This window comes from Dermacentor silvarum, chromosome 1, assembly GCF_013339745.2.
Source record: "Dermacentor silvarum isolate Dsil-2018 chromosome 1, BIME_Dsil_1.4, whole genome shotgun sequence".
Classification (NCBI taxonomy): Eukaryota; Metazoa; Arthropoda; class Arachnida; order Ixodida; family Ixodidae; genus Dermacentor; species Dermacentor silvarum.
Window position 1 is genome coordinate 253,785,266 of NC_051154.1, and position 26,569 is coordinate 253,811,834.

At 47.4% G+C, this 26,569-nt stretch overlaps 1 protein-coding gene across 1 annotated transcript in view; it reads left to right on the plus strand.

Annotated features, from left to right (window-relative positions):
• Nucleotides 1–26,569, plus strand: part of LOC119437058 (band 7 protein AGAP004871) — a 390,673-nt gene that overhangs the window by 64,469 nt on the left and 299,635 nt on the right. The window lies entirely within an intron of this gene.

The following is a 26,569-nucleotide window of genomic DNA, read 5'->3' on the forward strand; positions in this document are numbered from 1 at the left end:
TGACCAAACTACCTGAGCCTTCGCTCTCGAACCTTGGATGCAACGTCGCGGCTTTGACCATTCCCGCGAATATAGTACTTCAGAACTTTTAACATTCCTACTAAATACGAGAACAAAATGGTAGTTTGATTTTGTGTTTATTTTCTGCTTTCCGGGAGTTCAAACAAAACAGAAAATGTGAAAAGGCACCATTGTTTTATAGCAGAAGTGTGTGATGGTTAGTTTGACGTTTATTTTAAAACACAGCAGCAAAACATGTGCGTGAAACTCCACTAAATGTCAAGCGTCAATCGCCAATGTGTTGTTACTGCTATGCCCTCGCGCTGGGTTATCCTCCGCATCGAAGCGTCATATGCTCGAGTAAGAGCAAAGTCTCGAGTGCTACAGCACGCCTCACAGCTTCTATTATTTTAAAACAACCTATAGTATACATATACTATACTCTGTATATAGTACACTAAACTCTGAGATTGTTGTGAATGTTATAATCTCCCCAACAATCTCATCGAGCGCTTTAATCACACTCCGGTACACTCTCCCTTCTGGCAACAGAAAAGTTTACGAGTGCAGCAGCTGGTTCGGCCCGGTAATATTTTCGAAACCACACTTTCGTACCACGTACACATGAGCGTGCCGGTTATCTTTAGAGTTAAATTTGTGTCTAGGAGACGTTGCCTTGACTATCCGTTGCCACCTAACCTAATCAGGTGGTGGGCCCATCGGTGCGGTTTGGTGCTGGTTGGCTGCACAAGCGGAACCTCACAACACCGTATGGGATTTGGTCGATCTCGAGGTCAACCATGAAATTGGGACATCGAACTTTCCTGGAACCTGCAACATTATTTTCGACAAAAAAGAAAGGAACGAACTGTCCACTCGGTTGCAAGTTAAACTCATCGATATCCCTAGGAAGAACTCGCGTCCTGCCGTAGCGAGTGTAAACAAACTACTCAGATGACGTAGGTTGCGTTCGGACCATCGCTAAAACAGGGACACTTCACTTGAAGGAACTTCGAGAGATTTGAATAAACTGTTCGCTGAAGTGTAAGTTTACTTAAGCGAAACCTAAATGAACTTGATATCTCGTAAGACAGGTTTGTGTGTCTATTTCTCTAAATTGTTCGTCCATGTCATGTTCGATAAAGTGGCAATTCACCGTTTTCTTCGCATTGTCACCAAACTATACGTATACAGTGAACTGCTGTTTAATCGAGCCCCATTTTACCAAGCTGGTCAGGTTAAGGAATACGCACGAAATCTTTTGGACTGTAAGGGTTGCGTGCATTTAATTACGTTTCGCTTGAATGAAATTTCGATTGAGCGAAGGTTTCTTTGTGGCCTCGCGAAGTTTGTTCGAGTGAAGTCTTACCTATTCACGGAGTATGGGACTGTTATGATTAAGAGTCTATAGTTTTCTCCTTTGTTCTAGTCGTTCTGAGGCGTATGGTGAATGCGAGAGCAGTTATGTTTTCAGGCGCTTTGATTGGGGACCGTTTCGTTTGTTTATTATTATTATTATTATTATTATTATTATTATTATTATTATTATTATTATTATTATTATTATTATTATTAGTGATCGTGTAAACATATATAAACACCACAAAGAGAAAAGAAAGGAGAAATAGGAGATGAAGGAAATAAATAAAGGAAGAATGGAGATCAAGGCACACCAAAACACATGGCACAGCCAGTCACACGCACAGTACGATCATTACAACGAGAGTCTACTTTCGTGGTTGACAAGGATTCCAGCACAGCCTTGTGAGCCTCATATCGAGTTGTAACACAACCTTTTGGAAACAAGAAATCGTTAAGCTCTGTTCGAGCAATATTAGGTTCTTAGAACTTGTCCAGCACACAGCGGAAACCATTGAAATTTGGACATTCTAATAGCGAGTGCTCAAGCGTTTTGCTGCAGTGTCTGCCAGCCATGCAAGAAGGGCTCGGCGCACGTCCTTGTCGGTGAAGCCGATGTGCGACATTAACCGACCCGATGCGTAACTTGAGCAATAGGCACCTACTGCGACGAGTTCAAGCACGGCCAGAGAATGGTGTAAGGTACGATTCCTTGGCAGCAAGTTCTTCCGGCTGTAAGCGCTGTAGGGGGTGGCGTATAAGCAGCACAGCGTCGTCAAATATGCATGAAGTATCTTCAGTGAAGCCAAGGCTGAGCGCCAACGCCGCCAGAGCATCATGCCTTATTTCCTGAGATACAAGTATGCCGCTTACTGAAAATAACAACGAAATAACAAAATAAGAAGCACAACGTGGCGACGCTAGGTATATGTATCATAGACGATGGCATTATCGTCGTGGCCTTGAATGCGCGTGGGCTCAACCCGGCGCCGGAAGTGGTTGTTGCGCATTGGGTGAATCGCTTTCCCGAAATTAAGGATTCTTGGCCACGAAAGCGGCTGCGCCTAACGTAATAGTAAGTTCTTTTTTTTTTTTGTCTTATCGGCACAACGCTTCCTATGCATCGATGCTCAATCTCGCTTGCAGCAATACGCTGATAAACTCATCGCGCAAAAGCCCCCACTTTCAACAGTTGCAATAAGCAACAGGGAGCAACGTAATAGCCGCAGTCATATTAGAATCTGCGACGGTCGTTTTTAGAGCGTAGCTCTTAGGCGCTCGTTCCTACGTTGAGCGTCGGTGTGCCTCGGCGTAACCCAACAAACGAGCACATCGCAGGATGAAAGAGCGAACGCGGACCGCAGCGGGGGATGAAGGACTGCGATAACGAAGAGAGCATGAGGAGGAATACGGAGGAGGAGAGTAAGGCAGAAGGGTGAGGAGGAAAGCGGTGTGCCAGCGGCGAGCAGGCATGAGGCGAGCGCGGAAACAGAGCACTGGCGTGGGCTTCAGACCGACTGCGCATGCGCGACTTCACCTGCGCCACCGCCACCGCTAGAGAACGCGCTCCGCGCCAGCCACGCGTTCCCCGTGTTCACGCTTTCTTTCTGAACAATGGGCGACGCAACCGGTGGAAATGCTTTGTCTGCCGCTGATGCTAAACGATCTGGCCGAGCAGATGCTCAGCGCCGTCGCCGAGAGGGCCCTGTCGTTCAGAATGAAATTCTTTAACGCAATATATTGTGAATGCAAAACACCTAAACAGGTGCGCTAAATTTCTCTTTAGGGGGTATTGTAATCACCGGTGAATTTTTTTTTTTGTCAGTTTATTTGAGAAAATCTTTGCTATCATGCAGTTCTCTAAAGGCGTCTCTCCCGCTATTCGCGTTTTTGTTATATAATACCGCACGCTTACATCAACAGCATTACGTAAGCCAGAATTCATTCTAGTTTGATTTCGTCTTCCTCGAAGTAAAATATATCACCGTAGGTAACAGAAATTAAAGCTTCAGTTTACCATAGCTTGTCCGGCACTGAATTGTGCTCTAATGTGCCGGTTTACGCGTGGTGTATTTTAATCTAGCCATCTTAACTAACATTTAATTCTTGTTGATTAATCTAAGCTTGTATTGACGACGCAGTTTACAGTTACACATAGAGTTAATTTTCAGAGTACCATCACGTGCTAAAATTCATCATCATCAGCCTATACTTATGTCCAGTGCTGACGAAGGCCTCTTCCTGCGATCTCCAATTACTCCTGTCTTGCGCTTGCTGATTCCAACATGCGCCTGCAAATTTCTTAACTTACCCCACTTAATTTTCTGCCGTCCTCGATTGCGCGTCTCTTTTCTTGGTATCCATTCTGTAAAGTGCTAAAAGCATTACTTCCAAAAGCATTACTTCCTTTTTCAGAAATACAGTACATGTTTATTATTCGCTTGCGGTGGTTTAATAGGGAAACATTCATATTTCATTAGGAAAAAAAAAAAGAAACATTGTGGAGCAGTATGTTGTTACAGGCTGGGAAATGACGAGCGTGTGTATCAGTGCGTTTATGCGTGTGTTCTTACTTCGTGGGAACAATTCACCTTGCCATGGACAAACAGGGAGTCTCCATCTCGTGTATACCATCGCGCCAACCCCAGTTCGGGTCAATTCAATTGGTTCTTTAACACATGTCATTCATGTTTTTCTTTTTTTTTTCAACCTAATGCTGTAGAAATGTGTTGAGCGCGAAATGTTTCGCAACGTAAACAACACCGATTACGGTGCGTATACATTTATAGCTGCCCGTTATTCCGACATCCCTGAGAGGATGAAAAGAGGAGTGAAGTGCGCAGTCAGATCGCAACCAAAACGTGAAGTGCCAACGTGGTATTGTGCATGACATTCCTTTGTCATCCGGTCCTTCATTGTTCAAGCAAGCCCGTGTGTTAACGACCGCCTGCGCCAACACCCGAACTCGCTCCACCGGTCCAACGGCGGCCATTTGGCCGTTCGCCGTCATAGATGTTCGGCCTTCCAGAAGTGCGCAATTGGGGCCAAGTACATTCAACAACAAGCACGGAAGATAAGGGAATCATTCTTGATCCACTAAACAGGATATATATGTGCTATTTGCTGTCCGTCTGTAGCAATGCACGATAGAGAGGTCGCTTATCTGTCAGATTGACGCATGTGTCCCTACCACACTTTTACTCCTCTTTTTTGTGACCCTCTTTTCGTACTTCCACAGTGCATATGCCTGTTATCTCTATAGTTTGTTTGATTCTTTCAGCGGGGCTTATATATTGCGATCCCTGCAATAACTAGATACGGTTGTACGTCAGCGCTGCGAATGTGTCCCCTTATATACTGTGTCCTGTGTTTTTACTCTGTTCCGTTTCCGAAAACGAGTTAAATCGACTGTAGTTGCCAGAAATGCATGAATGTGTAGCTTGCTTTCTCCTCTTTCATGACCGCAGCTGCGGTATAAGAGCCTGTACTCCCCGTCGGCCATGCGGCAAGTACTACGACGCGAGTTAGGTCCTATGTGGGCGTCACGCCAGTTCCATTTTCAACGAACTGCACCCGCCTCGCGGTGGATGAGCGTGCATTATAGATTGCCACGCCAACGGCGCCGTGGTGACTTCATTATGCGACGAACCCAGGCATCCGTGGCTCCGGCTTTTGCCTTCCCTTCTTCATGTTACCACTCGCTATCGGCTTCTCATTCGTGCCAACGTATTTTTTTTTTCTGGTCCCCCTAGGCATTTGTGGCGGGCCAAAACGCCGCGAAAAGGAAAATTGATTTTTGAAAACCACCGAAAATTGAAACGTTTAGATTGCGATATGTATTAAGAAATACAAAAAAAAAAAACCGTGATCTTCTTCGGTCGTTCACCCCCCTGTGAACCTATTAGCTGGGAAACGACGTGCATAACTGAGACGGTGTACTCGGCACGAATACATTATATACGAAGTTTAGCTCTCGCATTACCCAGCAAGAGAAATTCCGTCATCGTTTGCGTCATTTCGAAACTCGTCCATCTAAGTAAACGATAAACTGGCGCTGCGTACGCCTTCGGTAATTTGTCTGCTAATGAAGATGCGCAAAGTTAGAAACGCTAAACACGATGATTGCAAAGAAATCAAAATGCGCTTTTCTTTTTAACCCATTGGAGCGGAGAGCACATTTAACTACATGTTAGAACCGTGAACGGAGTCATAAGCGTTCTGTCTGCAGGCGAATTGCTGTTACCTCAACCTGTAAATGCTGCATCTTATATGAATGGCTTAGAAGTTGCAAGAAATGTAATTAGGTGGAGTTGACGTTGTTCAAAGGGAGTTTCCTCTGGGAATATGCGTTGTTGTCATTAAAGAAAATTAAATAAACATGCCGATGAGTCAGAGCTTACCGCTTTCAGATATGCGCACACCGACACTGGGGCGCGGGATGACATAGAATCCATTGCGAAGGAAAACCAAGAGATTGGTTGATGGTGGCTAGAAGGAGAGGTGGGAGCAGCGCGGCGGGCAGCGCGCGGCGCTGTACATACCAGCAATTCATGACGGGGATAAGTGGCGGTAGCACTAGCAGTAGCTGGCCGTTGCGACGCGGAGCCTCCCGTTTTCTCGGCGTCTTCATCCATTTCAGTTTGTTTAGAAGAACTTCGATGCACCTTAAAGACATAAGCGATAAGAAGCGATAAGGTATAGGCTCGCCGCAGCTGGGTTGCAACAAACATATCACAGAAGTAATAGAGTTCTATGGGCGCTGCAAAGGCAACATTTTCTTTCGAAAGCAAGAAACGAGGTGAGTTAAGGTAGAAGGGAAAGAACGCGCTACTTGAAGCTTCGTCGCGTGACATAATATGCTCTGACGTGGTGCTTTGTTTCCTCATTGTGTTTTCACATTTTACACTTCCTGAGCTTTTATAGCAGACCTGTGAAACTGAGTTTCTAATCCATAATGCTATGTTTTTGTATGTTTTCCTGGATACTGTATTAATAAAAAGTTCATGCACCCTTTTAACAACCAGTATTATTGGATACGTAGTAGAAGCCTTATAAAGTTGAAAAAGGCTTTCGATAGATTATCGGTACTGCGCGAACAGCATTTCGAACAGACGTTCATCGTTTTACACCCACGTTGTGAAGGGAGAAGGGCGCAGAAGGAAGGGCAAATTATTTATTAAATCATACACGTGGGTTCATGCGGCGGCGCAACGAGAATGAAGTGAATAGCACCACGTAAAATGAGTGCCTTTTGACTGTGCCTCCCATACATGCGCAAATATACCAAGAACACTGAAAAAATCGGAAAGTCTGTCTCTTCGTAGCGTGAAAGTTAGATGCTGCAGCATGCTGCTTCTTTTGACCGCTTTTCCCACAGCATTTTACGAGGACTCCATACAGCAATCACGGTTGAAAAAAAAAAAAAGAACTTGGAGGACGATTAAGCTTCTCCTTTAAGAGTGGAACACGACATGGCCTGCACGACATTTGTACATGGCCTGCAAATGTTGCTACAGCTTTTTTGCGGTAAAAAAAGAACTTGGAGGACGATTAAGCTTCTCCTTTAAGAGTGGAACACGACATGGCCTGCACGACATTTGTACATGGCCTGCAAATGTTGCTACAGCTTTTTTGCGGTACGTCGACGAGGACCTGCCTTTGCAGTTCGCTCGCCCAGCACGCCGCGCGAGCATGCCGATCTTAGTAGCGACAACAGCACACCGCCGCTGCCGGCATGTTTTGCTGCTACGCTCCGCGGCCGCCAATGCTCCGGTGTTGCTTTCTAGCCACCGCAATGTTGGCCTGACTCGTCACGAATATTTTATTTGGATGCACCGAGAACGGCACCTTCGCTATAGGGAACCAGCGCTGGCCAGGAGGCGCTATGGAAGTTTGCGTGTCCTTCTAAAATATCCTAGTGAAAATATCCTCTTCGTTTCGTGCTCGCAATGACCCACCGCACCCTAATGTTCCTACCCCACACCTCCACCAAACATGTTACGGGGAGATGTCAAAAAGGGTTTGTATACAATATTTGCACAGTTACAGCGAGTGGCACAATAACAAAGATGGCGAGCTGGTGCACGGCTCGTCCTCTTTCTCGTCTGCTATGCAACAACTTCTTTGTCCGCAGGATAGGTGGCTCATAACAATATCTTGAACGATGACAGACGCGCGCTTTCATCAGAGGTTGATAACGCTAGGCAGGTCCGACCAAGCCCTATCCGTATCAATGCGCGTTCAGAAGAGCGCACGCGCTCCTACTTTCTAGCACGCTGGGGCCCAGTCAGGTCACATGCTGTGAACACATGTGCCTCAAGGTGACCCGTGAATTTGTCGACGCGAAATCGAAGCATGTACTATACTAAAAACTGTTTAATTCGCCCGCTACGTTGTGTGTTACGGCTCTGCTGTTGGTACGCGAAGTTTCAGCGCTGGTATTGCCTTATAGGCACGGCAGCAGTAGAATACAGGTGGGGCCAAGCACACCGCGCTGTCCTCTATTCTGGTCCAAATGAGCTGGGAAGTGCACAGGACAGTGTTTTCTCGGAAAAGCTGCTCGCCAAGAGGGATCGTCTGTCCAGTGTCAAGAAGTCTTCTTGTTTTCTTGTCCGGCGAGAAGTTACAGACTTAGATAATCTATTCTGGGGTATTACGTGACAAAACCACGATCTTTTTGCAGCACGCCGTAGCGGAGGAGGGGAGCTCCGGATTAACTTTGACCACCTATACGGTTTCCAGAGTTAGATGTCAGCTTTGTTTTTATTTGTATTTACTTTATATTGTTATTTCTTGCGTTCATATTGTATCTCTCAAGGGAGGCGTTTTCGTATCCCCGAAGCAGTCACCCAACGAAAGACGAACGGGAAAAAAATTCCAAGCCACCCCTTCGTTTATAGCGGTCGCGGTGTCGCGCATGACGTTCGCCGTGAGCTTTTACCTTATGTAAACAGCAAAAAGTCCATAAATGGTCGCAGTAGTGGCCCGAATTATGCGGCTTTTTCGACTACTTGGACATCTTTAGCCTCTTTACAGTTGGCCGTCTCACCTTGCTTTTTCCAATAATTTCTTTTTCCGCACGCGCGCGAACCGCAGCTGCCCACGGCGGCGGCGGAGTTGTCCGAGGCTCTCGTTTCTTCTTCCCCCCCTCTGTGTCTGTTGGTGCAGCCGGCGTTTGTTTACTTGGAGTTCCAGAGCACGTCGCGGTCGGAGGCAGTAGAGGCAGGGTACGCGAAATCCGATCAAATCGCCGCTGCGGCGACGCGAAATGAAATGGGTCGTATAGCGGGCGGCCCTTTCGCCCCTGTTCTCCTCCCCCTTGTCCTTTTTCTACCCACACGTCCACACTTCCACGTTCTAGCAGATGGCAGCATCGCGCCTTGAATGCAAGCAGCGGCGTAGCGCGCTTTTATACGTAAAGTCCGCGGCACGCATTACGAGCCCCCTATGCTATATACACGCATGGCTGACGGTACAGAAAAAGCATTCGAAAAAGGAAGCGGGGATGTTCCTTACGATTTCCGCTTTCCGCTTTTTTTTTTTTGGGGGGGGGGGGGTAATTCTGGCTGCCCTGCGTTTGCTTGGTGTATTTTATCCTATTTCCCCTGGTCTTCGGTGCAGTTTTACTTGGAAAGCAATAACGCGCTGCGGACGACCGCTACGGGGGGCAGTGGTTATGCCTGCCATGGGCTCGGCGCTGTGGTCCATGCCAAACTCCTCCCCGGCAGCAGTGGTGGCGGCGGCATTGCCGTGAGAAAAGATTCGGATTTCCACCCTGTTTTATTTCTTGGCAGAGTATAATTCCGTTCCTATGTTTGTTTTTTTTCTTTTGTTGTTTGCGCGAATGCATTCGTTGTTTCGTATATGGAAAAACGCCAGCTCTGTCCGCGCATCAAGCACAGGGGAAGTCTGAGCGACGTTTCTGTATTATAAGGCGACAGCAGTTCAGAGCCCGAAACAAGTTTTGCTCTGTCCGTACGTTGGTCAGTATACGTTGGCCTATCCATCCACTCTTTTACACTGAGGCGTGATATGCTGCTGGGGCAGGCACTAAGAGCTCGAAACAGGGAGAGAAGCGAATAGGAAGGAAAGGTAAGATGATTAACCGAGACCATGCCCTCTTGGCTATACCCTACACTTGTGGAAGGGGAAAGAGAAAATATCGATAAGAAAAAAAAAATACGGAGAAACTATCGACGATGATTGTCAATGCAAGCGAATAGCCCGAGCGAGCGAACGAACGAACGAACGAACGAACGAACGAACGAACGAACGAACGAACGAACGAACGAACGAACGAACGAACGAACGAACGAACGAACGAACGAACGAACGAACGAACGATCGAACGAACGAACGTACGAACGAACGAACGAGTGAGCAACAGTCCCCCCAACAGTAAGGCAGACTTGATACTATGAAGATAGTCACAAAATATGACCCATTTCTGTGCCGGCTCTTCGATGACGTAGGTCACAGCTGCATGCAGGACTGCAAGTTCTGCCGACGTAGATGTAGTCATATGTGACAATTTGAATTTAACTTTAACCTGCTTGGCTGGAACTACGAATGCGGCAGTTGTGCTGGTAGGGGAGGTCGAACCGTCGGTATATATATATATATATATATATATATATATATATATATATATATATATACGTGTGTCTGGATCGTATGGTCTCTCGCGATGGCTGTTGTTGCTGTTTTTGAGGTGCACCGAGACAGCCCTAAACACGTGCGTAGAGCTTCACCGTGTATTATCTCCAGAGCGCGAATGTTCGTCTTGCATGTATGTGACAAAACTGACAGACTGTAACGGAGGAGTCCCCGTACAGCTGCAGCATATAATGGAATGGTATACCTCAGTTTTTCCCTCAGAGAAATTTGAAGACGTGAGCGATCGCAATTAACTTCTTCAGATAGACGCAGTGAGGGGTCCACGAGAGGTTGCGGTCGATGATGACACCCAGAAAGCAATGCGTCTTAACATAGGACACAGCTTGACCGTTGATCGAAACGGGATACAATGACATTTGTTTGCGCTTGCCAACCAATGCGCACTTTTCGGTAGACACACTGAGACCTTGTTCTCGTACATAAGACGCCGTCACGGTTGCCGCCCGCTGAAGCCTGGCCCACACCTGAGCGCGAGTCACCGCAGAGGCCCAGATGCAAATGTCGTCGGCGTATATGGAGACATTAACTGTCCGTGGTAAAACTGCACAAGTCCTACCAAGACGTGGTTAAACAATATAGGACTCAATACTCCACCCTGCGGCACACCACGGCAGGTGTAATGTTCCGAAGTTGGGCCAACTTCGGTCTATAAGAAAAAGCACCTCTTGGTCAAATAGTCCCGAATCCATTGATACATCTGGCTACTAACTCCCACAGCCTCAAGTGAGCTCAGTATGGCCTCATGGGCGACGTTGCCGTATGCTCCTTTGACATCGAGAAAAAGTGCAACTGATAGACGCTTGAGGCTTTTTCTGTTCTTGGAACCAAGTAACGAGGTCAATAACATTGTCGATGGATGAGCGACCTCGACGAAAGCCAGCCATGACGTCCGGATAGATGTTGAATCGCTCGGGGTACCATTCCAAACGAGCAAGAATCATTCTTTCCATCACGTTGCCGACGCAGCTCGAAAGCGCAATTGGACAATATGATGATAAATCAAGCGCAGACTTTCCAAGCTTCAGAATGGGGATCAAGCTGCTCGATTTCCATTGTTTAGGAACGACGCCGTTTCGCTAAGACTAATTGTAGTAGATGAGCAGCTCACTACGTGCGTCTCGTCCAAGGTGGCAGAGGGCAGCGTACGTGATGTCGTCTGGTGGAGGGTATAAGAAAGCCAGCAAGCTGCTCATGGAGAACACTTTTGCTTTGCCCTAGCGTGCAGGAGCATGCACGCTGGACGTTCCTTGTATGTTTTCTTTGGAGCACACCGCTCACCCGTAACTACGTATTAAACTTGTGTTATTTGTTTTCACGTCGCCTAGTCTTCCTGCCGGACCCTCTCCGATGGTCAACCTGGTTCGAGCTCCAAGCAGACGCTGTTGAAGGTTCACCAAACCCCGGCCTGTAACAGCGCCTTGCCGGAGTTCCTTCGTAGCTGTGGAGCGCGATCGCATCCACTTCTTGTTCCTTTTGTTGGGTCGGAGTCAACGCCGTAAGCGTTCGACGGAACGCTCGCCTGCATCTGCGGTGTATTTTTCGTGAGCGTGAATACGTACGCTATGGATTCTCGTCCACCGCATCGTCCATTATGCGCGCTGGCCATCACCAGGAGGCCAGCGAGACGTGCGACGAACGAGCCAGCGAGCGAGCGAACAATCTATAGCCTGAGCCTCCCTTCCTCCTCCCTCCAGTTTCTCCTCGCCGCTCGCTTGCTCTATATCACGCGCCCTTTCCCTCGCCTTACCGCAACGAACGAACGAGCGAGCGAACGAGCGCGGCTGTGCGGCCCCTTCCCCCACTTTTCCGCCCCTCTCAGCCACTCGGTTATGCCAGAGCCCACGCACCTCTTAGCAACTTTGGTGCCCGAGAGCACGCCCCCTTTCATCTCGGCACGTTTCCTTGCCATCCCTCCCCCTAGTCCGACCACCGTGGTACCACCGATCTACCACGATTACAGCCGAAAGAGCCAAAGGAAGCTGTTCGCTTTAAAATAATAGAGAGTCAGTCAGTGGGAACGCACTCGCAGTGGAATGTTCGCTGACAGTTGCAGGTGTTCGTACAATCTCGTCACCTTCTAAAAGCGCAATGGGGATTATGTGGCCTTGTGCATGCAAAAGTGTTCAAGGATTTCTTCCTCTGAGCGCAGGCTGTAATTCAAGCGGCTAAGGATATCGCGCAGGAACGCATCGTTACTCGTCGAAGGATGGGTAGCGGCACAGAGGGCGCTCTATTGTCTCGTCGCACCCTCAGAAATTGCGCGTGGTGCTGCTGCCCATTTCGATGAGGAAACAAGATGAATTCGTAAACACGACGCGTAGTCACCTGCGGTGCAACAAAGCTGTATCGCGAAGGAAGTTTGCTTCCTCCCTTCTGTTACACACCAATGAACGTCGTAGTGCCACCGCCATTGTCCCCATCTATACCGTCATCTTCATGATGTTCTTGTCATTGACTGGTGGCCTCTGTTATAATCGTGTCGTCATTGGCGTGCAGTCGTCGTGCCACTGTCGGCGTCTTTGTCATCACGTTGTTGTAGTACAGGACGTTATTACAGGGTTGCAGAAGGTTTGCGCTATGTTGAGGGCGTTGTGGCTAGTCGGGGGAGTAACTGCCGTCGCGGTAAATGAGTTGAGGGCCGCAGGAAGGGTTGAAGACTGATGACTATTTTTTCTTTATGACCGTTCTTGCGAAGTATAGACGACTGCGAAATGGTTGTTAGCCAGGCTTGTTGCTATGACGACTTAATACGGTAAACAGCGCGAAATCGTGACTGAGACAAGAGAAACAGACCACTGGGGTGCTGTGCCACCGTTCGTTTTGTCTCTTAGTCCTGTTTTTGTGTTATTTACCGTATCGAGCAGAAAACACTTGTTGGACAAATTAACACAACATAAACAGAGCTTTCACGGTATCATTGAAGCTAACGAAAGATACTATATTGTGCGAAGTTTCAGCAGCTTAATCTTTCCCCTACTGCACTAAGTGATTTTTTTTTCTATTTCTGGAAGATCGAGCTTCATCTCCACACGAAGCTATTCAACGGCGTTATTGAACGTTTATCACACTTTATTGCTCCAAGGCTTAGAGAGCCTCTTGTTCTCAGATCGCTTGGTACTACATAGCTTCAAGCTAGGAAGCACCTTACAGGCCTTCAAGTGAAAAACCTGTATATAGGGTTTCAATTATTGTCAGTAAAAACCAAATGGAGCTTCCAGCGCAAAATAGATGCCTCGGAAATGCCGTTGAAATGCATGCTACACAAGCGCAGAGAACGCAGAGGTATCTAACAGAACCCTCTACGAGCGGATGAGTTGCGCGGCCCAAAATATATCGAACTCAGGGAACCGCACCGAGTCGCTTCGACCGTCGAATGAGATTCGATTTCCTCGTTCGCTTCGGAACCAATTTCTCCCCTCTACAAAGAGAGACGGGCTCGTCCCTAAATATATACTGCCTCTCCATTACTCACTTTATACGTGGGTTTCGGGGGAGACCTGTGCACACAGCAGTGGAGGAGGCATTTGACGCACAAACACCTTGCCACGGGGCAGTTCGTGAACGCTATGATGCAGCCGCATATACGTATACCTCTCTAACTGCGTAACTCGTGGTATTACCGCTTCATTTCGCGGAAGACACGGCATCGACGTGGCGCCGCGGGCTACGGGAAAGGGGGCGAGGTCAAAAATAATAGTAGCGAGGACGTACAGACGCACGAGATCGAGCGAGAGTCTCGGAAGGAACGATCCGCGGGGGCGAGAATGACGGGCTAAGAACAATGTGCGAAAGTCGAATAACGGTATAGCGCTTAGAAAAAAAAATAGAAGGATCAATTGCTGGCCCTAAATTGACTCGCGTCAACCGAAACCCCGTACATCTTGTACTACGCGGGAGCAGTTTGCGCCGAGTGGCGGTATAGGGAGAAGAACGGACGGAGTGGGGAACAGGACGTAAATGAAAAGGAAGGTGGGAGAGAGAAAAATGAAAGGTGGAAGGTGCGGATAAAACAAAAGCGACACGCTATTGCCAATAAAGAACCATGCGCGGTGCCGGACTATGGGTGTTGGTGGGGGGTCATTGGGTGCCGGACACTGTATATCGGACGGGAGCGAAGCGCTCGCTCGGAGCGGAACGCCGGTGATTGTCGGTCACGTGGGCAGTGCTTTCGCTTTACGCTTGACAGGATCGGCTGAGCGAACGGTGGAGGAAATGAGACCGTTTATTATTATTATTATTGTAATTTTCGTGTTTTTTTTTTCTTGCCGCAGAGAAGCCCGAGGTGGCTAACGAAGCGTAGGAAGGAATGTTGTCCACCGTGTTGTTTAGTTTACTTGATCGTTCTGTCGTTTTGTTCTAGCGACACGTTCTTCTCCGCTACCTCGGAGCCTTATAGTGTGTAACCAGACAGCGAGAAGGGGCACTTAAAGATGGAAGGTGGACACTTCCGGAAGTGTCTTGACACGAACTGAACCGCCATGTTGGCACAGTCACTATGGGTCTTCAATCAGCCCGGGAACGATGCATCTCTTGTGTACGTTTCCTGACCGAAGCGGTCACATTCTGACTGAGGTGAAACGCGATAACGACCACAAAGTTATACACAAGAGCTAGCTAAATCGCAGGATTTAACTCAGAACAAGAATTTACTCGGGGTCCTGGTCCCTATGATGAGCCTTCATAGACCAGAATTAGATTCCCGGCTGTAGCCGTTGAACATTCATTGTGTTTGTAACGAAAACACGGACCAATTATTATTTACTCACGTGAAAGAATGCCAGCTGAGTCACGTTGCAGTGTACAGCTGGAGTCTTTCATTTGTCTCATATCTAAGTACTTCTCGCAATTCTGATATTATCTGCTTGTGGTGATCGAGCTAACTATAGTGTGCTATTAAAAAAAATAGAGTTTTATGTGCCAAAAGCACGATCTGATTATGAGGCACGCCGTAGTGGGGAACTCCGGAGTAATTTGGACCGCCTGGGCTTCTTTAACGTGTACCTAAATCTAATGTTTTCGAATTTTGCTCCCATCGAAATGGGGACGCCGTGGCCGGGATTCGATCCCCGCGACCTCTTGCTTAGCACTATAGTGCGCTATAGTTCTCACATTTTACTGAGATCTAGCATATGTTCATTATAAACGCGTAAATGCTATTAAATGTCTGACACTCGCCAACTTTTTTTTTCCTTTCTCTCCAAGTCAATAAACTATTAAAACAATGTAAATAAAGTAAGTTAATAGAATGGAGGCGAGTCTGAAAGAATGCTACAATGGTCTTGTTAAATTCATGTGCATGTTAAAAATCGGCGTTCTTTTTGCGACCAAATGCCATAAAAAAAATTACGAGGCACTTTGTGGAGCGGAGAGCTTCGAATAATGCCTGATCGCAAGTTCCCGCATTTCTCCGCAGCTATCGGTTTGCGGGCCGCTGCTTTACAGGGAATCCAACCCGCGACCATGTGCTCAGCGGCTGCATCGCGACAGCCGCTGGGTCTTTAATCTTCACGACAGTCAGATATTTATCACCGCCCTCGCATACCCACACAGCTTCCGATTCTACGACTCGTCGGCCGCCGCTAGTGGCGTGCGAGGACCTGCCGGTCCAGTTGCGCGCTGATCGCCCGCCGCCGCCACGTCTCGACGCAGCATATAGTGGCCGCGGCCTGAGCTTCTTGCACAAACGCGCCGGAGGTGCCGCGCTCGACCCCACCGTTCTCGACAGGGCAGCCACGGCCACCGGAGGTGATTCACGGTTATGGCTGGGGCTCAGACGGGAAGGGAGGGGGGAGGAAGGGTCTTCCTCATTAGGCAGACAACATTTGCCCCTTTTGTTGTACCCGCCACCATCGTGCCATCGGTTAGGAGACGGCGTGCGGGGATGGCTAATCTTTCTCCCTACTTACGCGCGTAGTATATACCGCCACGTAAGACGGCGCTGCGCTCTCTGGCGACTCGTAGGAGAAAAAAAGTGGTTCGGGTATAGCGCGTGGGCGTGAGAACGCCAAGAAACAAGACGAACTGAAAATCGGGCCGGAACGCGCAGCACGCGGGCCTTGAATGCAATGAGGGAACAAACTGCATTTGGCGCGCCTTATACGCGATTCTGGCCTGCTTGTGCACTAAGCGAGGTCACGCTAACTGGTCTTTACGCCCTCCGTGTTCCCGCTGTAAACTGCCCGCCGCTGTTGCTGCTTTTCTCTGCAGGCCGGGTGCAGGGGTGATGTTCGTCTTCCTTCCATTATCGCAGAATATAGTGTATTTTTGATACTATTTTACTTTGTTCTAGTGCTGCGGAGATAGTCCGTCTCCTCCCCTTCATCCCCCCCCCCCCCCCCCGTTACATTCCGGAAGAATGCGAGGGCTAAACGACGCTTCACGCGGTAGTAATTGACTCCCTACTTCATTGCCGTTTTCTTCTTTTTTTTTTCCTTTTTCTTCTTTTTCTTTTTTTGTTCTTGTTTCGGCTCGTTCCTTCAGATAGCACATCCGCAGAAATTGCTACGCTCACATCAGAGCTCTATTCTGATAGCGCATCTTACCTCGTTTGGGTTTCTCCGGAGCTCGAGTAAGATAATTATTTTTGGCCCGTGTCTGTTTAAGAAAAAGACTTAGGCGAAAACCCTCAACTGCGTCATAGCTACGCCGAGCAGCACTTATCCGTAACGCATCGCGGACTCGGTGCTCGGCGGCTATTTTTGAAGACAATTTAGGGGACGACCCTGTTCGCCCCTGTTTACAGGGATGAAAATAAAGCGCTTCGTCTGGTACATGTATACATTATTTCTCGTAATGTGCGCTAATAATATTCGTGACGCCCAATCGAAACTTTCCGTCTCGCTGTTAACGGCATCTGCTCGCAATTTCAGGCGAACATAACGAGATAAAAAGCAGTCATTTGTCGAACTAAGGCGTGTTCCCTAAACGAAAGACAAATAAATCATGCCTATAACTCTCAAAGTTATCGCGCTCTCTGCGAGCACCTCTCTCAACATTTCCTATGAGACTGTCTCGTCAACTAACCGCACCGGTAATTAATATGATTTATATCTCGTACTGTGCCACACCCAGATATTTGCTAAGCACCGTCTATCTGCTCAGAACTCCACTTGTCCCGGTGGGGCACACTGCCGTGTATTGAGCCAGAACATAATCACCCCACAATTATTTGTACGTACTGTTTCTTCTCTATCTGTTCATATTATGCCGGAAAAAACTCCAGGTTATAACATCGCTGTTGAAAGCGACCCCCTCAGAATAATGGTGATATAAAGCACTCTCTTACCACAGTAAGGCTTTGAAAAGTGCGCAAGTTCATATCTAAATGTTATAACATTGCTGTTAACTTCTATTTAAGGTTAAAAGATGATGCACCGGTGGACAGCAGCGATTTGCAGGCTACCTACGGGAGCCAAGCATCATGTTACATTTACGCGATCTATAATTTGCCTCACGTGCCTTGCAATCTTTCGCAATGACGTCCAAACAGTGAGAAAAAAGAAAAGAACGTTCAATTTTTGGGTATCACGTGCCAAAACCACGGTATCATTATGAGGCACGCCGTAGTGCCGGACTCCGGACTAATTTTGACCACCCGGGATTCTTTAACGTGCACCCAATGCACCGTAGAAGGCGTTTTTGCATTTCTCCCCCATTAAAATGCAGCCGCCGCTGCCGAGATGTCAAACCCGGAACGTGTAAACTATAACCGATAGTACATTTCTCCCGAAACCTAGACAGCAAGAGGACGCGTGGCTTTAAAGGTGCAGAAGTATAATGACAGCATGCATATGGGAATATGATGTGTTTTCGTATACAAGTCCGGGGAATAACAGTGCATTTGTATTTATGGTTAGGTTTATTCATCGCATCCGTGTGAGCAATGTTACTTTTCCATGCAAAAGAGTCGCAGTTTTGCCCGAAAAGCGTAGCATCGATTGCGATAGCAAATTAGTGGACAGCTACACAAAGCAAACATAGTAATCTTAACGGCCGTATAAACTTGTGAACATAGACACACTAACTAAATTAACAAGCATGGTGTCACGCGCGCACAAGCAAATATGAACGCATCTCACTCGATGACCGCGGAAACTCGCTGTGAAAACGCTGGACTTAGCGCAACAGCAGCGAGCGAATTGAGCTTCGTGCCGTTACTCGCACCATCGCGATCTTGGCCGCGAAAACACACGGAGGGCGCACTCTGTCCCCGCCGCAGATGGCTTTCAAGATATAGCCGCGCTGGCTAGCGCTCGTGGCACCCCCCCCCCCCCCCCCCCACACCTCCCCCCGGACCCTTCCGGCCCGGCGGGAGCGTGCGGCCACAGTAAAGTGCGGCCCCTCCACCTCCCCACCCTCCCTCCGTAGCGTTGTGCGCGACTGGAAGACTGCGCTTCCTTCCCGCTTCCGGCCCTTGTGTGCGCGAGCCGCGATTGCCGGCTCAGCGTCGCATGCTTTCACTGGCACATACAGCGTACGGCGCGCCGCGCAGATCGGCCGTGGACTTTATACGGAACCTCACGACGACGACGACGACGACGACGGCAGAAATTCGCCTAGAGTGTCCATATAATTGCTATCGCAATAAAAGAAAGCAACCCCTTACATTTAAATGGTTGTGTAGTTTCAAATACATACATCATCAAATACAGTAGTTTTGAAGATAGTGTCCACTTCATGTATAGTTGAATTTGGTATGAAGGGCTCACCCGCGCAAATTGGAGGCACAGTGTTGAACCACTGTCGAAGGTGAAGTCTACAGAAGTTCACTTTTTTGCTACATTAAAAGCGTCCAATAAGCACATTCGAACAAAATATCTTCATACACGCTTACTTGTACAAGGCGTGGTACTATGGTAGCATTCTTTGAAGATGCTTTGAAGTTTAGGAACGACCTAAACCATCGGTAAAGTGGGCGTTTTCAGGGAAATGACACAACCGTACTTCCGCAACCATAGTAGGGTGAGCATCCGTTTCCTAACGTTGCTGTCATAATCCGATACCCATTTCGCTTACAAATTCTTTTTTTTTCGGCCATTAAGTGACGAGGGGAGGGGGGGGGGGGTACCTTTTGCGTTCCGCTACACATCATCATCATCATCACCACCACCATCATAATCATCATCAACCTATATTTATGTCCAACGCAGGAAGAAGGCCTCTCCCTGCGATCTCCAATTACCCCTGTTTTGTGCTAGCTGATTCCAACTTGCGCCTGCAAATTTCCCAACTTCATCACCCCACCTAGCTTTCTGTCGTCCTCGACTGCGCTTGCCTTCTCTTGGTATCCATTCTGTAACTCTAATGGTCCACTGGTTATCCATCCTACGCATTACGTGGCCTGCCCAGCTCCATCTCTCTCTCTCTCTCTCTTAATGTCAATTAGAATATCGGCTATCCCCGTTTGCTCTCTGATCCACACCGCTATCTTCCTGTCTCTTAACGTTAGGCTTAACATTTTTCGTTCCATCGCTCTTTGTGCGTTCTTTAACTTGTTCTCGAGCTTCTTGTTAACCTCCAAGTTTCTGCCTCATATATTAGCACTGGTAGATTGCAATGAGTGTACACTTTTCTTTTCAACGACAGTGGTAACCTCCCAGTCAGGGTTTGGCAATGCCGGCCGTATACACTGCAACCCAATTTTATTCTTCTGTAAATTTCATTCTCATGATCAGGGTCCCCTGCGAGTTATAGACCTAGATAAACATACTCCTTTACAGGCTCTAGAGGCTGACTGGCGATCCTGAATTCTTGTTCCCTTGTCACCTTCTTGTTCCCTTGCACATTAGCTATGTCTTCTGCATATTCATCATCAACCCCTCTTACACTTTCTAGGTTAAGGTCATCAATCATTTGTTGTAATTCGTCCCCATTGTTGTTGAATAGGACAATATCATCTGGAAACCGAAGGTTGCTGAGATATTCGCCGTTGATCCTCACTCCTAAGCCTTCCCAGTCTAAGAATACTTCTAAGCATGCAGTTAATAGCATTGGAGAGATTGTGTCTCCTTGCCTGACCCCTTTGTTGATAGGTGACTTTCTACTTTTCTTGTGGAGAGTCAAGGTACCTGTGGAATCTTTGTAGATATTTGCCAAGATATTCACGTATGCCTCCTGGACTCCTTGATTGCACAATACCTCTATGACTGCTGGTATCTCTACTGAATCGAATGCCTTTTCATAATCTATGAAGCCATATAGAGAGGTTGATCGTACTCCACAGATTTCTCGATTACCTGATTGGTGACATGGATATGATCCATCGTAGAATATACCTTCCTGAAGCCAGCCTGTTCTCTTGGTTAACTGAAGTCAAGTGTTGCCCTGATTCTATTGGAAATTATCTTGGTAAATATTTTATACAATACTGAAAGCAAGCTAACGGGTCTATAATTCTTCAATTCTTTAGCGTCTCCCTTCTTACGGATGAGTATAATGTTGGCGTTCTTACAGATTTCTGGTACACTTGAAGTCGTAAGGCATTGCGTATAAATGGCCGCAAGCTTTTCAATCATGATATCTCCTACATCTTTGAATAAATCGACTGTTACTCGGTCTTCTCCAGCAGCTTTTCTCCTGGTCAGTTCTTGCAAGGAAGGCCCTTCTAACTTCATCGCTAGTTATAGCAGGACCCTCTGTATCCTGTTCACCGCTACTTCGAATGAAAGCTTGGCTGCTCTGCGTACTGTACACATACCTCCTGTACACATGCCTGCACTTTATAGCTTACAATGGTGAGAGTTATTGTGGTAACTGTAATTATATTAGGTGCCCCCCCCCCCCCCCCAAAGTACAAGAAATCGTCATTTCTAGTAAAGGTTAGCGTGAGACGACCGCACGTTTTCACCAACACAAGACACATATCTATGCTCTATTAGTAGACTAAACTTGATCACTTTTCAAACTCCACCTTGTAGCAGTAGATGGCTCCGGATTAGTCTTTGACCACTTGCATTTTTGTATTTCGTCCTCGTTAGAATAAGGCCGCCGCTGCCGATACAGAAATTGTGATCATGCTCTCAGCATCTAAGCAGTGTTCAGCCATTTACTCTGCGCACCGGGTACCATACCCTTCATTAAACGTATACACTTGCAAAATTATCTGTCCGTTCACCACTAGCTGTACGTGACACGTACACCCGTGAGCAAAAGTATACGGACCAGGGATTGCGCGATAAAGCTGATTTTCTCCTTTGCCTGTCAATGTAACTTGAGGTTAAAGACTGCAGTTCATACTTGGCATTGCGAAATTTCCAGTACACTCGTCAATTTCAGTTTATGCATCTTAATGATGAAGAAATTCAGTTATTTTGGTAACCCTGTGGTCCGTATACTTTTCCTCGCGGGTGTACCTTGCTTATGCAAGTTTTAAACTCAACAAAAATAGCCAACACCAAAATGGCGGCACTGTAATTTCTGCTCGAAGCTTTCTGCATCGCAATCTCAAAATGCGCACGTTTCCACATTGTCTTAATTTAATAACATTGTCTAATATCAAAGATTTGACTTCCTAGTCATGGACGCGATACCGTGCACGAATTTGTCATGCCCCAGCTCGGTTTATCTTGAACTATACGACTAAGTGTCTTTTGTGTCGCCATGGCCGTCAATCTTTTGATCTGATTCCGGATTGTCTTGACAGTTGGGTTTAGGATACAACGGCTGCTTGGGAAGTGCATAGTACAATCTGCTCAACCGCTGGTTTACATGCGAAAACACTGAATAGCACCGATGAAACAGGCTGAGGCGTTGCTGTTGAGTCAGCCGCTTGAGTGTCGACACACAGGCCTGCTGCGCTTTTCCTCTGGGGGCATGTTGTGCAGTGACGTCGGCAAAGGGAACTCAGCTCACTGCTATATCGCTTCGTGCGACGTCATCTCTGCTCTAGTTGTTTGAGTGAGGCGCAGGACATCAGGTGAAGAACCACATCGTGGCAGATGCTATAGCACAATTTATGTTTCGATCTATAGATAGATAGATAGATATAGATAGATAGATAGATAGATAGATAGATAGATAGATATAGATAGATAGATAGATAGATAGATAGATAGATAGATAGATAGATAGATAGATAGATAGATAGATAGATAGATAGATAGATAGATAGATAGATACTTCAAACACTCCACATAGAGAAGAGACCAAAGATATCCCACGACAAATACGTGTCTTTCGTCAGAATGAAAACGTACTACGTTCAGTGCCCAGCGATTGAAACGTGACATTCGGAGCGCGTGACGGCAGCCGCTTTTTCTGCCACCGGTGAGCGCTGGGTGATTGCTGTGGCACCAAATACAGACACAATGTGTCACAAATGCTCTCGATTTCATCGTATACCACGACGCGTCAGCTCGGTGTCTTCAGCGCCCACGGTCGGCGCAAGAAACGCCGGCAGCCACGAGCTCCGAGTACCGCGTTTCAATCGCGGAGCCCCACTCACTATTCATAATCGCGGAGGCAACGCTTACCGGAATGCTTTCGTTTTCGCCATAAAGTGGTGCGTTCGATATTAATTTGACGGCGTTATGTCTCCATCTCTAAGTTCGCTTGCGAAGACTCGCGATGGCCAGCCCACTGCTGTCACACATGTGTGTGCGCGCTGTTTCTTCCACTATATGATAAGTGATCGCTTTTCGAAAGTCTGCCAGAGAACGCCTTACGAATCACACTGTGAGCCACCGAAGCGGCACCGAAGCGCATTTATTCCCATTTTATGTTCACTCGTCGTGTGTGCATATCTGGAATACAACGCTCGTTTTGCCGCAGCTGACGGGGAAAGCTATTCGCGCGGCCGAACGCACCTGCCGTCAGTCCCCGTTTCTCCAGAGTTCAAAGAGAACCGGGTGTGACGCGTACACGCTCGAAAAGCAAACGAGCGAAGGAAACTCGGATGAATTTTGATAGAACGGCAGTGTGAAATCTACGCACACGGGCTCGATCTTTTTTTATCTTCTTCCGTGATGACCACCACTTGTCTTCGCGAGTCGTATATACATATACCTTGCCCTCGGCAAGAGAAGGCCAGGAACTATGAAACCTGTGGTCGATATTTTTCGTGCTTCAATGCAGAGGTAATTTAAGAAAGAAGGGGTCGAGCTCGAGACACGAAGAAAAAAGTGCCACTATAGCGTTGGACGAGTCCGAACTCAAAGGCCATTTTCCGCAACAGTGGCCAGGAAAAAAAAAGACAGTCCTCCATCCATTGGAGCGCATATAGACGTGACTGAGCGCGTAGCGCTCTCCTCAGCGCTTAGAGGTGAGGCACGGTGAAAAAGTCGGTGCCGCAGAAAGGAAGGAAGGAAAAAAAAAAGATCTCCGTGCGTCACATCGCGAGCGAAAACGGCGCGGGAAACGGGAACGGCCCCGGGGCCAACCGTGAGCCCGCGCTTACACGGACGTGGGTGCAAAGGTAAACGCGCGGGCATCAGAAGGCGACGGGCATTACAGCCGGCACAGCGGGCGAAGAAAAAAAAAAAAGAAATACAATGACTGACCGGGGACGCTTGAGAAGGGCAAAATGAAAACGAAAATTAAAAAGAAAGGAGAGAAACGTCGAGGTTAGAGAAGAGAGCACACCATCTATGGAGTCAAAAATACTTTGTCGATCGTAAAAGGAAGAGGCACTCGGCGTCCTGATGGATCGAGTTTTCGCTAGTGGGGCCATGGAGGGACGTAGGGAAGAAACGGTGCGTCGGGTAGGAAATGGGGTGCGGAAGAAATCTCTTGTATACGAGAAGAGCGTTAGCGCCTCGACCCGATGAGCTTGCCCCTGGGTTTATACGTAGATGCGCGCAGTACGACGGTATACTCTAGGAACTAGACAGAGAAGGGGGAACGAGGTGGGCGGACGTTATGAGAACGGAGCCCTCGGATGGGGGGCACATACCGGGAGGTTTATAATGAACGTATCATTTACGTTTATAATACACATATACTCGACCAAAGTTATTCTCCTTTTGTGTGTCTTGCTTTGGACTGCGCATGCTTGAGGATGACTGTTGCGACGGCTATAGCTTTTTCGTTTAGCGCCTCGGACATTATCAGCGTGCACCTTCCCATTCGAGCCTTTCAACAGTGAAGTCTTTTCCACAGCGGACTTTCTAGTACTTGCTTTCACGCGTTCTCGCTCATATATTGCAGAAGCAGCAATTTTTGTTCTTGTTGTTGTTGCTCAAGTAGACGAGACTATCTGCCTAACCCCATAGAAGAGCACGATATTTAAATAATCGTCGTTTGGAAATTGCTTACTGGCCGCAAAGAAACATTCTTTCTAGCTTCCGACAAAAGTGGCCATCGAAGGGTGTCCTTGACAAGTAAAGTTTTTTTTCTTCTTTTTTTAAAAAACTAAACGCATGCATAGAAGATGTTAGCATTATGACTGCTTTTACAGCAGCGCTTCCAAGTGCATCAAGAAACGATCATGGGCGTGAGCATGGAAATAAATAAAGATGGGATGAAAGACATAAGTTCAAAAAACAATTATGACAAGTAACATTCAACGCTGAATACAGTGAACGTGTACGTTTCATGCCACGGTCCCTGTGCCTCACGCAGGTTGAATGAACGGAGCAGCTGAGTAAAACCTATAGGTCTCTACTTTTTTTTTAAATTGGCAGCTATTCATTGGGAAAAGCACTGCGTGCAAAGTGCTAAGTCAATTAAAAGGTGAAATAAAAGGACGCAGTCAAAATCAACTCGTTTATGCATACCCTGCAAGGACGTAACTATACCAGAAAGAGGACTCCAATATATTGAGCCAGAGAGAGAGAGGGAAAAAAAAGTAAAAAAAAGCTTTGGCAGTGTTCCAGCAGCTTCCCGTGACATTGCCGGCAGAGTTTCTGCGCAGGACCACGCACGCACACTCGTCGCTCGCTGTAACCGCACTGCGGAGATAGCACGTTGAAGCGGAAGGCCAAGCACGCACGCATAAGCACTATAGGGAACACATGGACTCAGACGTGCAAATACATAGTATAAAAGCGCACATGCGCGCGCTATTGCACTCGCTACGTCTTCTAGCGGGCAACTTCGATCGCCGACTGAACGACTGCAGCCGCAATCTAGACCCGAGACCACAGGCCGCGTGGCAACGCTCAGAGCAAGGCTTAGCGCGGAGCCTGGAATCTTTCGCAAACAAGGGGAGGGAGCTCTGGTTCACGGTGAAAGGCTGCGCGAGCGAGCGCCGCATGCCGCACATGCTCACTCGCTTACAGCCACCTCCCGATTTCGAACAACGGGGCACCGAGAAGTGTGTCCGCCTGGTTGCGGCAAGGAAGGAAGGAAGGAAAATAAGAGGCGAAAGGCAGAGAGGTTAACCAGGTTAAGTGTCCGGGCGGCAAAGCAGTTATGTGCACTGTTGGTAACGAGGGAGCGAAGTTTACTCGTTGCAGCATCGCATTAGACATGGGTGTCGGCGAGAGCTGGCTTAACCCACCGTGGTGATATTGGCTTGGCTTAGCGCTGCGCTGCTAAGCTCGAGGTCGCTGGTTTAATCCTGGCCGCGGAGGCCGCATTCCAATGCGGGAGGAGTGCAACTTGAGGTGCACCATTTGGTGCACCTCAAGGAATCCCAGGTGGTCAAAATTGATCCAGACTCCCCCACTATATACGGTACGCCTCATAATCAGATCGTGGTTTTGTCACGTAACACCCTATAACTTAATTTAAATAGAAGCGACCCATCCTAGATGAGAACATCTGAAAAAACACTCAAGTAGAGGCATCTGTCTCGAATTCCATCTTAGACGAAGATTTACTGGCCCGCACTAGCAGGCAATTGACGACGCATGACAAGGCTTGTGGTGTTATGAACGTTGTAAGAAGAGATATCCGCGGGTGCCTGCATTATTCAGAAATAAAGCAATCTTCAAAAGCAGGTCTACACACTGGCTGTATACATACGAAGGACCTCAACTATATTTTTCCCTTAAGTTGGAACTTGGCACGGTTCAGTAAAGTTGTTTACAAGCATATTAAACAAATTGCGAACATCTCCATCTGCGTTATTTTAGACCCGAACAAACAGAGATACAAGAAAACTCACTGAGCGTTACTTTGATAACTTTTCTATCGAATAGGGAAAACATAAAAAGAAAGCAACAGAACATTTCACTGAAACGCTCCTCGGTATACACTTCTGGGACTTTGCAGCGTCCCAACAGATGACGTTAGCTCATTTATTGTACAAAAAGTAGGTTAGCCAGACATAGCACTAGATATCGGAGTATTCATCTTGTTTCTATTCAAGCAGATTGGCCGTAGCAAAAACAATATCGGATGATAATATAATATAGAGTGCAACAAGTGTAAATGCCGTTATCGTGTATCATAGGCTATTTTTCTTATAGGAGCGCCTGAGTACACACATCTTGTAGAAAGTGCGTTATTTGCATTATTGTGTTGACATGCTGTCTTTGAAAAGTTTGTGCAGTAAGGGAATAATGATAATATTGTGTCTTTCAGTCCTAAATGGTAAACTTGGCTTCTAGGGGGCTATAGGTTCCATTGCACGCTTTCAACTGACGGCCTGTTT